This window comes from Cotesia glomerata, linkage group LG8 (genome assembly GCF_020080835.1).
Source record: "Cotesia glomerata isolate CgM1 linkage group LG8, MPM_Cglom_v2.3, whole genome shotgun sequence".
NCBI lineage: Eukaryota > Metazoa > Arthropoda > Insecta > Hymenoptera > Braconidae > Cotesia > Cotesia glomerata.
The window spans coordinates 10178938-10193123 of NC_058165.1; the positions used below are offsets into that span (position 1 = coordinate 10178938).

The following is a 14186-nucleotide window of genomic DNA, read 5'->3' on the forward strand; positions in this document are numbered from 1 at the left end:
TATTTTGGATGCAAGGAAGGGTCAATTTTATGACCTGAGGTACTGTCGGTACTTTTGGGTTGCCAGCGGTCATAGTTAGTGTCAACTGAACTCCCGTGACGAACGGTCCACCTTTGTGTTATAATATTATCGAGTACCTACACTGTATAATTCTTTAATGTATTCGTTTGTGTATTCTAGAGTAGTTTATTATTAATAAAGACAATAAATTGCAATAATATTTTTCCTTCATAAATCCTATATATTATATTATCTCAATCTTCCAGCCTCAACTTCCAATATGGTTACACATTTTTTATTCTATCTTAATGCTAATAGATTATCGATAAAATAGACTCGAGTAATATTTAATCACTATAAATATTAAGACCTTTCTTCAATCTTGTTATCAATATTGATCGCTTTTGAATATTTATTGTTTATTAAAGGAACTATAAATTTTTTTTTATTTTATGTAAATTCAAAACATTCCAGCATAATTTACAATAAACTTATTTTAAAGAAAAAAAAATACTTTAATTTAAATAGTTTTTAGAAATTTAATTACTGAAATAAATTAATTAATTCAAAAATAATATTATCATTCGCGATGTTCATTCGTGAATCAAGAAAATACAATTCGACGACAAAAGAAAGTTCGCCATTTAGGAATTTTATCAATTCATTGAAGCACTTTACAATTATCAAACAAGATATTATATTTTTTACCTGAAAATATAGAGAAAAAAATTAGGAAAACGGTTGACCCTGAAGGCCATCCCTACAACTTCCCGCTAATTCCACACCTACACGGAAAAAAAAATTTCGTTCTGGTAACGTAACTGTAGAGTTACCACACCTATACACAGTTTACTGTTCGTTGTAGAGTTACAGTAACAAAATGTTATTTAGTTTTGATAACTCAATGTTGTTGAGCTCTCAGAGCTCTACGGGATTGTTCTCAGAGCCAAACGGTATAGTTGGGAGCGCTCTACGTTGCGCAGCAGTGGAGTGCGCTGATATATTTCATAACCTTCTAAAATGCCAAACATAATTATTTTGTTACTAATCTATATTATTAAAAATATGTGAGGACAATTAAGTTCTCAATTTATTTATTTAAGGAAATAGGTTTTTCTTTTTTGTCAAATTGAATTTCGTTAGAACAGTTTTGTATTTATGGTTTTTCAAGGTTCATTTGCAGTGACTGTTAATTTAATTTATTAGTTGAATATATTGTGATAAGTGATAAGTTATCGGAATACATTAAAAAGACCCCATTTAACACAAAATAAAATTTGTTTTCGTTTATTTATCTTTTCTCGTGCATATACGGTAGTGATTTTATGTCCAATATTTATTGATATAATTAAGAAAATAAGATAATTTTGTGACGACCATATTTTTATTTTACAAATAATTTTTATTTGTAATATAAGTTCTATTATTATTTTATTTCTATTATAATACTATTTTTATTTGCCATATACAATAATTGTTGGCAATATAAATTCATTCTGCCGCATGTATTTATTAAATTATCAATGCTAAATCGTAAAAAAAAAATTATTATTAAGCAGACTTCCAAAAATTTGTTATAGTCTCAGAACGATCCTGTAGAGCTGTGAGAGGTAAATAACGTTTAGCTCTCAGAGCTCAACGATGTAGAGTTGTAGGAGCTAAACGGTATTGTTACTATAAGAATACGTTAACCTACTGAAACTTTTTACAACTAACTAACTACTATAGAGTTCCTATAGCAAAATTTTTTTCTCCGTGTAGGCGCTTACAATAGTACTTATGACGTTTTTGAGCTCGAAGAGCTCAAAAATACAATTTATGTGTTATTTTGAGCTCTCCAAGCTCAAAGAGATAGCTTTCCTATGCTCTTGAGCTCTTCGAGCTCAGAAATCTTGTCACAGTTCGATGAAACACGATTTTTTTAATTTTCAAACTGCTATAACTTTTGAATGAATAAACAGATTTGCATGCAGTAGGCGGAGATCGATGTAGTTTTTTAAGCTCTATAAATAACGTCAAACAAAAAAATTGATCTGATGAAAAATTTTGGAGTTATTACAAAAAAACACTTTTTTCGATTTTTTTCGACAACGATATCTCGGGACGCATCAACCGATTCTGACGCTTTTGGTGGTGATCGATGTGGGTTTTCACGGTTAAGAGCTGATTAGCTTTTGAGATCGATCGGTTCAACCAATTCGGAGATATTTAAAAAAAAAAGAAAAAAAAAACTTCAAGGAACCTTTTCTGGAAGGTTCCAACTTCCAGGAAATCTAAGTTTGGCGAAGACCTTTCGAATGACACCAACTGCGATCAAATCGGTCCAGCCGTTCAGAAGTTATAAGACGTTTACACACACACACACACACACACACACACACACACACACACACACACACACACACACACCCCACGAAGTAATGCCTAACGGCGGTTTCCATGAGGGATTAGAGGAAAGAGGAAAGGGGTTTAGGGTTTAGTGGGTAGGGGCGTTAGCGTCGAATTTTAGTATGACGCTGCGTCGAGTCGCCACATATCCAGGCCAAACAGCTACGCCTAGAATCCGTAAAAAGGATTCCCCTAAGGAAAAAAAACACACACACACACACACACACACACACACGTACAGACGTACGGACATCATCGTAACAATAGTTATAAAAGCTTCTTAGGGCTTCAAAACGTCGAGATCTGTTGAAACCTCGATTTTTGCAAAACGGGGTAAAACCAATAACTTCCCGATTTTTCGAAAATCTTCGATTTTCTTAGCGGGAAGTTAAAAATTAACAAAAATATACAATTTAAATGACGATTAGATTATAGGATATAGTACGGAGAATCTATAAGATATCTCCCGTGTAAAAAAAAACTTGTCATAAAGTTATCATAAAAGAGTCATAAGCTTATGATCCTAAACGTGACACAATTTAGCACACTTTTATGACAACTTTATGACACTATACCGAAATAAAATTTAGATTTTAGAAAAATATTGTCGCACTCACTCAAAAAAAAAATGTTGTAAAGAGTACGTTTATGACATTTTTAGGATACTTTAATGACAATTTTAGGACGCCTTTATGAATTTTATGACCATTTTAGGACATTTTTATGAATTTTAGTATACTTTTATGACGACTTTAGGACAGTTCTATGACAATTTTAGGACACTATTATGAATTTTAGGATACTTTAATGATAATTTTTTGACAATTTTATGACAACTTGATACAATTTTATGACAACTTTAAGAAAATTTGATGACAATCTTAGGACACTTTTATGATAACTTTATGACAACTTGAGGACAATTTTAGGATACTTTTATGACAAATTTAAGACAATTTTTGGATACATTTATAACAATTTGATGAAATTCTTAGGACAATTTCATGACACTTTTATGATAATTTTGTGACAACTTGAGGACGCTTCTATGAAAATTTAAGGACACTTTTATGACAATTTTAGAATACTTTTATAACAATATTAGGACAATTCTATGACTATTTTGGGGTACTTTTATGACAACTTTAGGACAATTTAAGGACACTTTTATGAATTTTATGATACTTTTATGACAACTGCAGGATACTTTTATGACACTTTCAGACAATTTCGGGATACTTTTATGACAATTTTATGACAACTTTAGGACAATTTTATGACACTTTTATGATAACTTTATAAAAATTTTAGGATACTTTTATGACAATTTATGGACAATTCTATGACTATTTTAGGACACATTTATGACAACTTTAGGACAATTCTATGATAATTTTAGGACACTTATGAATTTTATGATATTTTTATGAAATTTTTATGACGATTTTGGGATACTTTTATGACAATTTTATGACAACTTTAGGACAATTTTATGACTACTTTATGACAATTTTATGACTACTTTATGACAATTTTATGACAACTTCAGGACACTTTTATGAATTTTAGGATACTTTTATGACAATTTTATGTCCTAAAGTTGTTATAAAATTGTTCTAAAGTTGTTATAAAATTGTTCTAAAGTTGTTCTAAAGTTGTCATAAAAGTGTCATAAAAGTATCATAAAATTCATGTGTCCCAAAGTTTTCATAGAATTGTCCTCATGTTGTCATAAAAGTATCCTAAAATAGTCATAGAATTGTCCTTAAATTGTCATAAAAGTATCCTAAAATTGTCATAAAAGTGTCATAAAATTGTCATAAAGTAGTCATAAAATTGTCCTAAAGTTGTCATAAAAGTGTCATGAAATTGTCCTAAGAATTTCATCAAATTGTTATAAATGTATCCAAAAATTGTCTTAAATTTGTCATAAAAGTATCCTAAAATTGTCCTCAAGTTGTCATAAAATTGTCCTAAGATTGTCATCAAATTTTCTTAAAGTTGTCATAAAATTGTCCTAAAGTTATCATAAAATTATCATGAAAGTATCCTAAAATCGTGTCAAGTCATAAAATTGTCATAAAATTATCATCAAAGTATCCTAAAATTCATAATAATGTCTGAAAATTGTCATAGAATTGTCCTAAAGTCGTCATAAAAGTATTCTAAAATTCATATAAATGTCCTAAAATTATCATAAAATTGTCATAAACGTACTCTTTACAACATTTTTTTTTTGAGTGAGTGCGACAATATTTTTCTAAAATCTAAATTTTATTTCGGTATAGTGTCATTAAGTTGTCATAAAAGTGTGCTAAATTGTCTCACGTTTAGGATCATAAGCTTATGACTCTTTTATGACAACTTTATGACAAGTTTTTTTTACACGGGCTTATTTGTAAGAAATTGCATTTTTTACAAAGAAGGTCCTTATTAATCTTCTCGTATCTCTAATAGTTTAATCACAATTTCTATTTTAATTTTTCACAAATAAGTCTTCCGTAAGTTATTCCATGAAGATCATTAAAACCAAGATAAATCAATTTAAATCATTAAACCATTTTTCAGAAAATTCAATTTTCTATAAATGAGTTCGCATCAATTTTCTTGTATCTTTAATAGTTTACTTACAATCTTAATTTTGATTTTTCATTAGTAATTTATCGAGGGTTAAGAATATTTTTCTTAAGTCAATTATCTATTTTTCAGTGATTGGTTGTAAAAGTTCCTTTTACTAAATTAAGGAAAAATATATAATATAATAATACTAGCTGATACCCACCCGCTTCGCTGGGCATACAATAAAATTTTATGTTGTAACCTAGATGAAAAATATAAACAAAATGATTAATTTCAAAAAGATAATTAATATAAATTTTGAATTAGAGAAAAGTGATTGTTTATGATAACCGGTGTTAGCGAGTATTAAATATATGAGAAAAGTATTTTATTATTAATAATCAATCAATCAATGGGTCAGTTAGTCAGTAAATCTGTCATTAGACAGATTTCCGCATCACCCATGACGTACTGTGTAGTGAGATGCGTTCCCATTATAATAATGTTATCCTAAACATTTAGTCTAGACCGGATAGGTCAAATGGTAGAGTAGCCGACATGTCACCGGAAGGTTCTGGGTTCGAATCCCTGTCCGAGCTATCTGAATTTTTTCTCGCATATTCTGTAAACTCTTATTAAGAAGGTCCTTCCTATTTCTTTCTCAATCTCTTCCTCCTCCAATTATTCTGTTACGTGAATGTTGGAACGATTCACGTAATAATTATCCGTAACTCCTATTCTTTTCCGCTTCATAGTATTATTTAATTTTAAAAATTGTCAATAATTTTTTTAATTTTAAAAAAATGTTAATAATAAAATACTTTTCTCATATATTTAATACTCGCTAACACCGGTCATCACAAACAATCACTTTTCTCTAATTCAAAATTTATATTCATTATCTTTTTGAAATTAACCATTTTGTTTATATTTTTCATCTAGGTTACACCATAAAATTTATTGTATTCCTATCGAAGCGGGCGGGTATCAGCTAGTTATTAATAAATTCATAACAAATTAAGTGGTATTAAAAAATATATTTATTATTACTCATTTTATTAGAAATTATCTTAAATCGACCGTTTTTATAATAATTTAACGATATCGTTGTAAAATTTTAGAGAAGACGCATCAGACACAATTTACCATTTTAATTTTAATCATTAAAATCAGTATAATCATTTAACAATATCAACTTGATAATATTTATGTTTAATTTATCTGTGTTATGATATAATCGAGTTCATCCTTCATGATTATTCCAATACATATAAGTTATTTCAGTTATTAATGATTTAGCTATTCTTTCTTAACAAACGTATGATTATGAATTCCTACTGTCCCAACAGTCAATCGATAAAATTTAAAATCAATCATTTTGACAGTTATTATAGCAACGGTAACCATGATAACGGTAACCATGGTAACGGCAACCATGGTAACGGTAACCATGGCAACGGTAACCACGGCAACGGTAACCATAGCAACGGTAACCATGGCAACGATAACCATGACAATGGTAACCATGGCAAAGGTTGATTAGCGTGGGTGGTTGTAGGGGGTTGAGTTCGATAATTTACGGGTGCCACTGATGGTTTCTTAGATTAGAGGGTCAAAATGATATTTCGCTCCCAAAAAGAGAGATATAGGGAAGGGGAAAGATTATAGGGCACGGGAGGGAGGAGAAAGAATGAGAGGGAGGGAGGGAGGGCATATGTGATGGTAGACGAAAAATTCATTTTGGCTAGGAATTGCGTAAAATCCGTTCTTAGTGAGCGTCTACATCACGAATGGAGTAACTATGCTAAATTTCAAGTCAATCGGGCGAATAGTTTCGGAGATCTCGTGATGAGTGAGTGGTATTTCGCTTATATATATATAGATTATCTTAAATCGACCGTTTTTATAATACTTTAACGATATCGTTGTAAAATTTTAGAGAAGACGCATCAGACACAATTTACCATTTTAATTTTAATCATTAAAATCAGTATAATCATTTAACAATATCAACTTGATAATATTTATGTTTAATTTATCTGTGTTATGATATAATCGAGTTCATCCTTCATGATTATTCCAATACATATAAGTTATTTCAGTTATTAATGATTTAGCTATTCTTTCTTGAAAAACGTATGATTATGAATTCCTACTGTCCCAACAGTCAATCGATAAAATTTAAAATCAATCATTTTGACAGTTATTATAGCAACGGTAACCATGATAACGGTAACCATGGTAACGGCAACCATGGTAACGGTAACCATGGCAACGGTAACCACGGCAACGGTAACCATAGCAACGGTAACCATGGCAACGATAACCATGACAATGGTAACCATGGCAACGGTTGATTAGCGTGGGTGGTTGTAGGGGGGTTGAGTTCGATAATTTACGGGTGCCACTGATGGTTTCTTAGATTAGAGGGTCAAAATGATATTTCGCTCCCAAAAAAGAGAGATATAGGGAAGGGAAAGATTATAGGGCACGGGAGGGAGGAGAAGAATGAGAGGGAGGGAGGGGAGGGCATATGTGATGGTAGACGAAAAATTCATTTTGGCTAGGAATTGCGTAAAATCCGTTCTTAGTGAGCGTCTACATCACGAATGGAGTAACTATGCTAAATTTCAAGTCAATCGGGCGAATAGTTTCAGAGATCTCGTGATGAGTGAGTGGTATTTCGCTTATATATATATAGATTATCTTAAATCGACCGTTTTTTATAATAATTTAACGATATCGTTGTAAAATTTTAGAGAAGACGCATCAGACACAATTTACCATTTTAATTTTAATCATTAAAATCAGTATAATCATTTAACAATATCAACTTGATAATATTTATGTTTAATTTATCTGTGTTATGATATAATCGAGTTCATCCTTCATGATTATTCCAATACATATAAGTTATTTCAGTTATTAATGATTTAGCTATTCTTTCTTAAAAAACGTATGATTATGAATTCCTACTGTCCCAACAGTCAATCGATAAAATTTAAAATCAATCATTTTGACAGTTATTATAGCAACGGTAACCATGATAACGGTAACCATGGTAACGGCAACCATGGTAACGGTAACCATGGCAACGGTAACCACGGCAACGGTAACCATAGCAACGGTAACCATGGCAACGATAACCATGACAATGGTAACCATGGCAACGGTTGATTAGCGTGGGTGGTTGTAGGGGGGTTGAGTTCGATAATTTACGGGTGCCACTGATGGTTTCTTAGATTAGAGGGTCAAAATGATATTTCGCTCCCAAAAAAAGAGAGAGATATAGGGAAGGGGAAAGATTATAGGGCACGGGAGGGGAGGAGAAGAATGAGAGGGAGGGGAGGGGAGGGCATATGTGATGGTAGACGAAAAATTCATTTTGGCTAGGAATTGCGTAAAATCCGTTCTTAGTGAGCGTCTACATCACGAATGGAGTAACTATGCTAAATTTCAAGTCAATCGGGCGAATAGTTTCAGAGATCTCGTGATGAGTGAGTGGTATTTCGCTTATATATATATAGATACAGGGTGTCCCAGAAGCTGCACAGGCTGTATATAATATAGCCTTTATTCGGACATGACAGTATTTCTTTAATTATTCGTAAATTGTTCTTTTGTTCCATTTTTGCGTGTCCGTTTGCCAGGTGGCAAAGGCCTTCTCCAATCTTCTCCATTGTGATCTTCCATGGCCACTCTACCCCATGATTTTCCCGCTACTTGTCCAATGTCATCGTCCCATCTCCGTTGTGGTCTACCTCTCTTTCTCTTTCCATCTCTTGGGTACCATTGAGTGATTATTTTACTCGATTTATCTTTTCCTCTGATCAAGTGAGCGGCCCATTTCTACTCTTGTCTTGTTGTTTTCAGAGTTATGTCCTGGACCTTATGTCTTGCTTTTGATGTTGCTGCTTTTAATTTTGTCTTTTCTTCTGATCCAAGGAAAAATTGATTGCTGTTCATTCCAATGTATAACAAGATGCATGTTGAGAATGTTTGTCGGAATAGAATATTATAAAATGTAAACTCGGAAAAAAAAGAAGAAAAATTAAATTTATAACCAAGATTTATTAAAAACGCTTCACTTATGAGGCGTGCAAAACTAGATTATTTCTGAGACATACAGCAACTATTAAAAATTTTTTAGTTTAAGAATTTTTCAACTCAAAACCAAGAAGATGAAATTCTTCAAAATTATTTACTTAATTCTGATAGTAAATTTTTAACTTCTCACTAATAAAATCGGGAAGTTATTGGTTTTACCTCGTTTTGCAAAAATCGAGTTTTAATCAGATCTCGACGTTTTAAGCTCAAAAAAAGCTTCCCTGACTATCCCAGCTAAATGCGGAAACTTCAGCTGAAATGCCCAAACAAAGCTCCTGTTAAAAATTCTATGAAAATCGAATAAATCGTCTCAACCGAAAATATCTCAGGAAATGCCCAAACACAGCTCCTGTTAAAAGCGGAACTGAAAATTTCAATGTTAAAAGGTTCTTTACGGAAATTGAATTTTGGCACAACCTGATATATATAAGGTAAAAGCCCCAATAGATGATCATGTACCAGTATATGATCATCTATTGGGGCTTTTACCTTACATTAGACTGTCTCAGAAAAAAAAAAATTTTTTTTTTTTTTGAGTAAATGCATCTAAATAGTTTCTTTGATAGACAAAAAAAAAAATCTAAAATTTGAAAAATTTCTAAATGATCGTTGTTTTTTGTATAACTTCTGGATTTTAGCTCGAAAAGCTCAAAAATCAATTAACTGGAAATTTGTCATTAGCAACAATTCGATACAAAGTTACACATTTTGCGAAGCGTTCAGTCGACAACTTTACTTTAAACTGCTCAGTTGCTAGCTCATTAGACGATTCGTTGTCGCTTTTTTAAATACGTCAAAGACTTTTAAAGTTGTAAAACATTTCTGATATTTAATTCTGAAGGATTCATTTTCAAAATTAATCATCAACAGATAAATAATGCGGCTGATTAGGATTATTTTATGCTGCTGTTGCGTATTTACTGGTCACTTTTCAAATGGAAGCAGAATTCACAGTTCAGAAATCAAATCACACCTTATCAATCATACGGTAAGTTGATTATTTTGCCCGCCTCGAGCTCAAGCATGACCAAATTTTTTTTTTAAATTTAAATAATTGTTAATTGTTTTTAAAATCACTCTTTTCTCTTGCAGATGGAATTGATTGATAGAGGTTTTGCAAATAATTCTAACCCACTGATAATATCTTCTGACTTAGTTGATGACCAAGTGGCAAGCGGGAGTATTGATAATGGAAGTCCACTGATTGTCATAAACAGTGATCAGAGACGGAAGCAAATCAGAGTATATCTTCCCAGCTATCCTACGTACACGCATAAAAATAATTTGTTATGATAACAAAAGACAGGATAACTAAAATATATGTTGAAATAACAAATGATCATACTTATAACAACAAATCTATGAGTTACATTAACAAAGTTAGTTATGTTGTAATAACAAATCAGTTTGTTAGTTTACAAAATCAATCTGCTGTCCCAACAAAATAATTTTGTTCGGATAACAGAATAATTTTGTTACTTTAACATAGCTGATTTTGTTGCCGTAACGAAATGATTTTGCTGCTGTAACAAAATGATTTTGTTACGTAACTATTACAACCGTTAATATCTCATGAATGATTTGACCGATTTAAAAGAGATTTTTAAGCACTTATAATTAGTCTGTTAGATGTAAGACGATCTAAAGGGAAGTTTCGAAGTTATAAAAACTTTTTAATTTTTAAAAATTAAATATTTTTTTTTTATTCAATTATTATTTATCAAATCAAAAATAATTCAAGGAAAAATTTCAAAGTTATTAAAAAAAAAACCCTTTTTTCGGAATTTTTCGATCATGGTTTTTCTTCAACGCATGGATCGATTTTAGTGCGGCTTACAACAATCAACGTCATTTTTTAGGCTTAAGAGCTGATTAGCTTTTGCAAGTGATATATTAGTTAGAGATAAAATTCTAAATAACACTTTCTTTTAAATTTTTCAAAATCTATTGGACCACATCAGTTCGGATGGTACAAAAAATCAAAGTTTAGTGAAGCCCTTTCAAACACCACCAAGTTCGTTCAAACTGGTCTAACCATTAAAAACATATGGGAAGATTATTAAACACATACACACACACACACACACACTGCCTTAATGGACAGCATTGTAGCGGAGCTGTTTACTAAACACCCGCCGCGGGAGAAAAGACATTACGGAAAAGATTGCAAATCAACACTTTTTAGAACTAAAGAGCTGCAAAACGCGGCAAAGTCTCTTAAGACGGAAAGGGCACCTGGAGGGCTATCAGAGGATGGCATCCCGATGTCGGTGATCAGACCTGTAGCCCTGGAATACCCAGACATATTCCTGAACACTTACAATGCATGCTTGGCAACTGGCACGTTTCCCGCGGTCTGGAAGCGGCAAAGATTGGTTCTCTTAGACAAAGGTAAAGGAACCCCCGTAACACCTTCGTCGTTTAGACCACTCTGCATGCTGGACATTGCTGGCAAACTGCTCGAGAAGCTCATACAAAAAAAACTTCGTAACGACATCGACCGTACCGCAGGCTTTGCCACCAACCAACAAAGCCTCCGGAAAGGTCGTTCGACAGTTGGAGCGATCGAGAAATTCATAGACAGCAATACAAGCATGGTCTGGCAGCCTCAAAGCTCATAAAGTATGTCTTCTCCTTACGCTAGACGTCAAAAACGCCTTTAACAGCGCAAATTGGGGAGACATTTTAGACGCTCTGGAGCACAAGTTTGACGTGGAACCAGAGAATCTAGCACTAGTCGACAACTACCTTGACGATAGAAAGCTAATAGTGGAAACTACTGAAGGCCCACAAGAATACGCTATAACGGCTGGCGTGCCGCAAGGCTCAATAATGGGGCCCGATCTATGGAACGCAGTCTACGACGAGCTGCTTGAAATTCCGTTGCCAGAGCAAGTAGAGCTAACCGGCTTTGCAGACGACGTTGCGGCCACGATAGTAGTAGACAGCGTAGAAGAGGCCGAACTACTGGTCCGGGAGACCATTGACGCCGTCGAGACCTGGCTTGATAAACACCACCTGAAACTCGCCAAGCATAAAACCGAGATGGTTGTTCTGACACGTCAAAAATGGTTCCCAAAACCATTCACTGTGGACATGGGAGGAACAACACTGACGTCAACAAGGGTCCTGCGCTATCTAGGGGTAATGATAGACGAGAAGCTATCTTTCCGCGAACAACTTGACAGTGCATGCAGGAAAGCTAGCAAGACGGTGTCTAGTCTAACAAGAATCATGACCAACACCATGGGATCAAGAACAAAAAAGAGAAGAGTTCTTCTAGAAGCAGTCCATTCAGTACTGCTTTATGAAACGGAGATATGGGCAAACATATTAAAGCAGAAGACCTACCGGCGAAAGATGGCGGCAATACAGCGGCGAGGTGCTCTCAGGGTTGCATGTGCCTACCGCACGGTTTCCGAAGCGGCTGTATTGGTCATTGCGAAAGCCGCGCATATCGACCTATTAGCGTTCGAAAGAGCAAAACTCTATGACACTAAAGATAGTGACGAAAACATGAAGGACGCAAGAACGATGATAAAGGTGGAAACGCAGCAAGAGTGGCAGGACCGATGGACATCGGGAGAGACGGGTAGATGGATGGCGTGCCTGATCCCAAACATAAACGTCTGGATTTCTCGGAAGCACGGGGACATGGACTTCTTCCTCACCCAGCTATTGACAGGTCCCGGACAAATCAACGCCTATCTCTTAAAGATGGGGCTACACTGCACGCCAACGTGCAAATATTGCCTAGACAAAATTGACAACGCCGAACACACGTTTTTCGAGTGTGATCGGTGGAAGGACTGCAAAAACAGCACCGAAGAAACTATTGGCACCACGCTCTCCTCCGAGAGCTTGATAGCCTGCATGCTCAGAAAAGAAGATAATTGGTTAACTGTTGCATCCTACGCGCAGCGCCTTCTAAAAGCAAAACCGCAGAAAGGGACCAATAACCAGGAGTAGGCGTCGTGAGACGCAACATGGACTGGATTGAAGTAATGCAACAAATGCATAACAAATTCAACTTTGAACAGTTTCCAGATTTTTGAAGTGCCTCAAAACGTGAAAATTTGACAGAAGTTGATTGCTTAACCTATAAATTCAAAAATAAAAACAATACATTTTGTTTATAAAATTATTTTATTATTTCAACAATTTTTAAAATTTAAAATAACATAAAGTTTGCCATCCAAAGATGTATGTACATATAGAGGAAAAACATCATATAAATTTTCGATATGAACCCAAATAATAGAATTTGAACGGTTTACTTCATATCCTACAACATGTTCATAATATCCTAGGACTAACAACTGATTACAAATAAAGTATACACTATTTACAATATCATTCACGGTTACAATTGCCTTGATTTCCGCAAAAACAGGCATCAAATTTTCATATCCTATTAATACCACCATTTTTCTAGTATATTTTATATTTTTAATTTCAATCCACTTAAATGCTCGGAAGCTTTTATCTTCTACATCATTTGGTACATTGCAGTATAGAAAATCATTCGACTGAACGGTATCCATAGGATCAAAAGTAATACTTGGAAGTAAAGACTTATTAGATATTATCAAGAAGTTCATTGTTAATTGATGCTTTTTTGCTAGCGAAAGAGGAATATTTACTCTACATCTATTAGCTGAAGCAGAAGCCGTTAAATGAGTATGCTTAGATTCAGAACGAATAGAAGACAAATGGCGGTGTGGCTTAAGGGGTCTACCCTCTTTAGACGGGCAAAGATAAGACTATTTTCACGAATTTTTTTGACCGGTATACGTCATAAATATGGACATAAAAAGTGTTAGGCCTAAAAAATACACTATTTGATTACAAAAGAGAATTTTTTTTATATTTATTTTAATCAGTTTTTATACATAAAAATGAGGGAGAAGACTGGTCCAAAAAAAAAGATGAGTGTGCGCTGTTGATGAAATATCTGGAATGGATGATCTGAAAAAAAAAAAAATAGTTTTAGATTCAGTAAGTAAATGGCTATAGCGCATATCATACGATTTTTTTTTTTCAAAAATGACAAAATGGCAGCCATTTTTCGAAAAAGTACGAAAAATCACGTTTTTTCCGTCGTTCTTTGCCAAAAATAAATAGTTAAACTC

The 14186-nt window shown here is 33.5% G+C and overlaps 1 long non-coding RNA gene across 1 annotated transcript; it reads left to right on the top strand.

The window, feature by feature from the left end:
- Positions 1–2601: 2601 nt before the first annotated feature.
- Positions 2602–12244, top strand: LOC123270778. The gene is made up of 3 exons (XR_006510698.1): positions 2602–2623; positions 2770–2775; positions 12034–12244. It is a non-coding gene; the product is annotated as an uncharacterized LOC123270778 (long non-coding RNA).
- The last annotated feature ends 1942 nt before the right edge of the window (positions 12245–14186 follow it).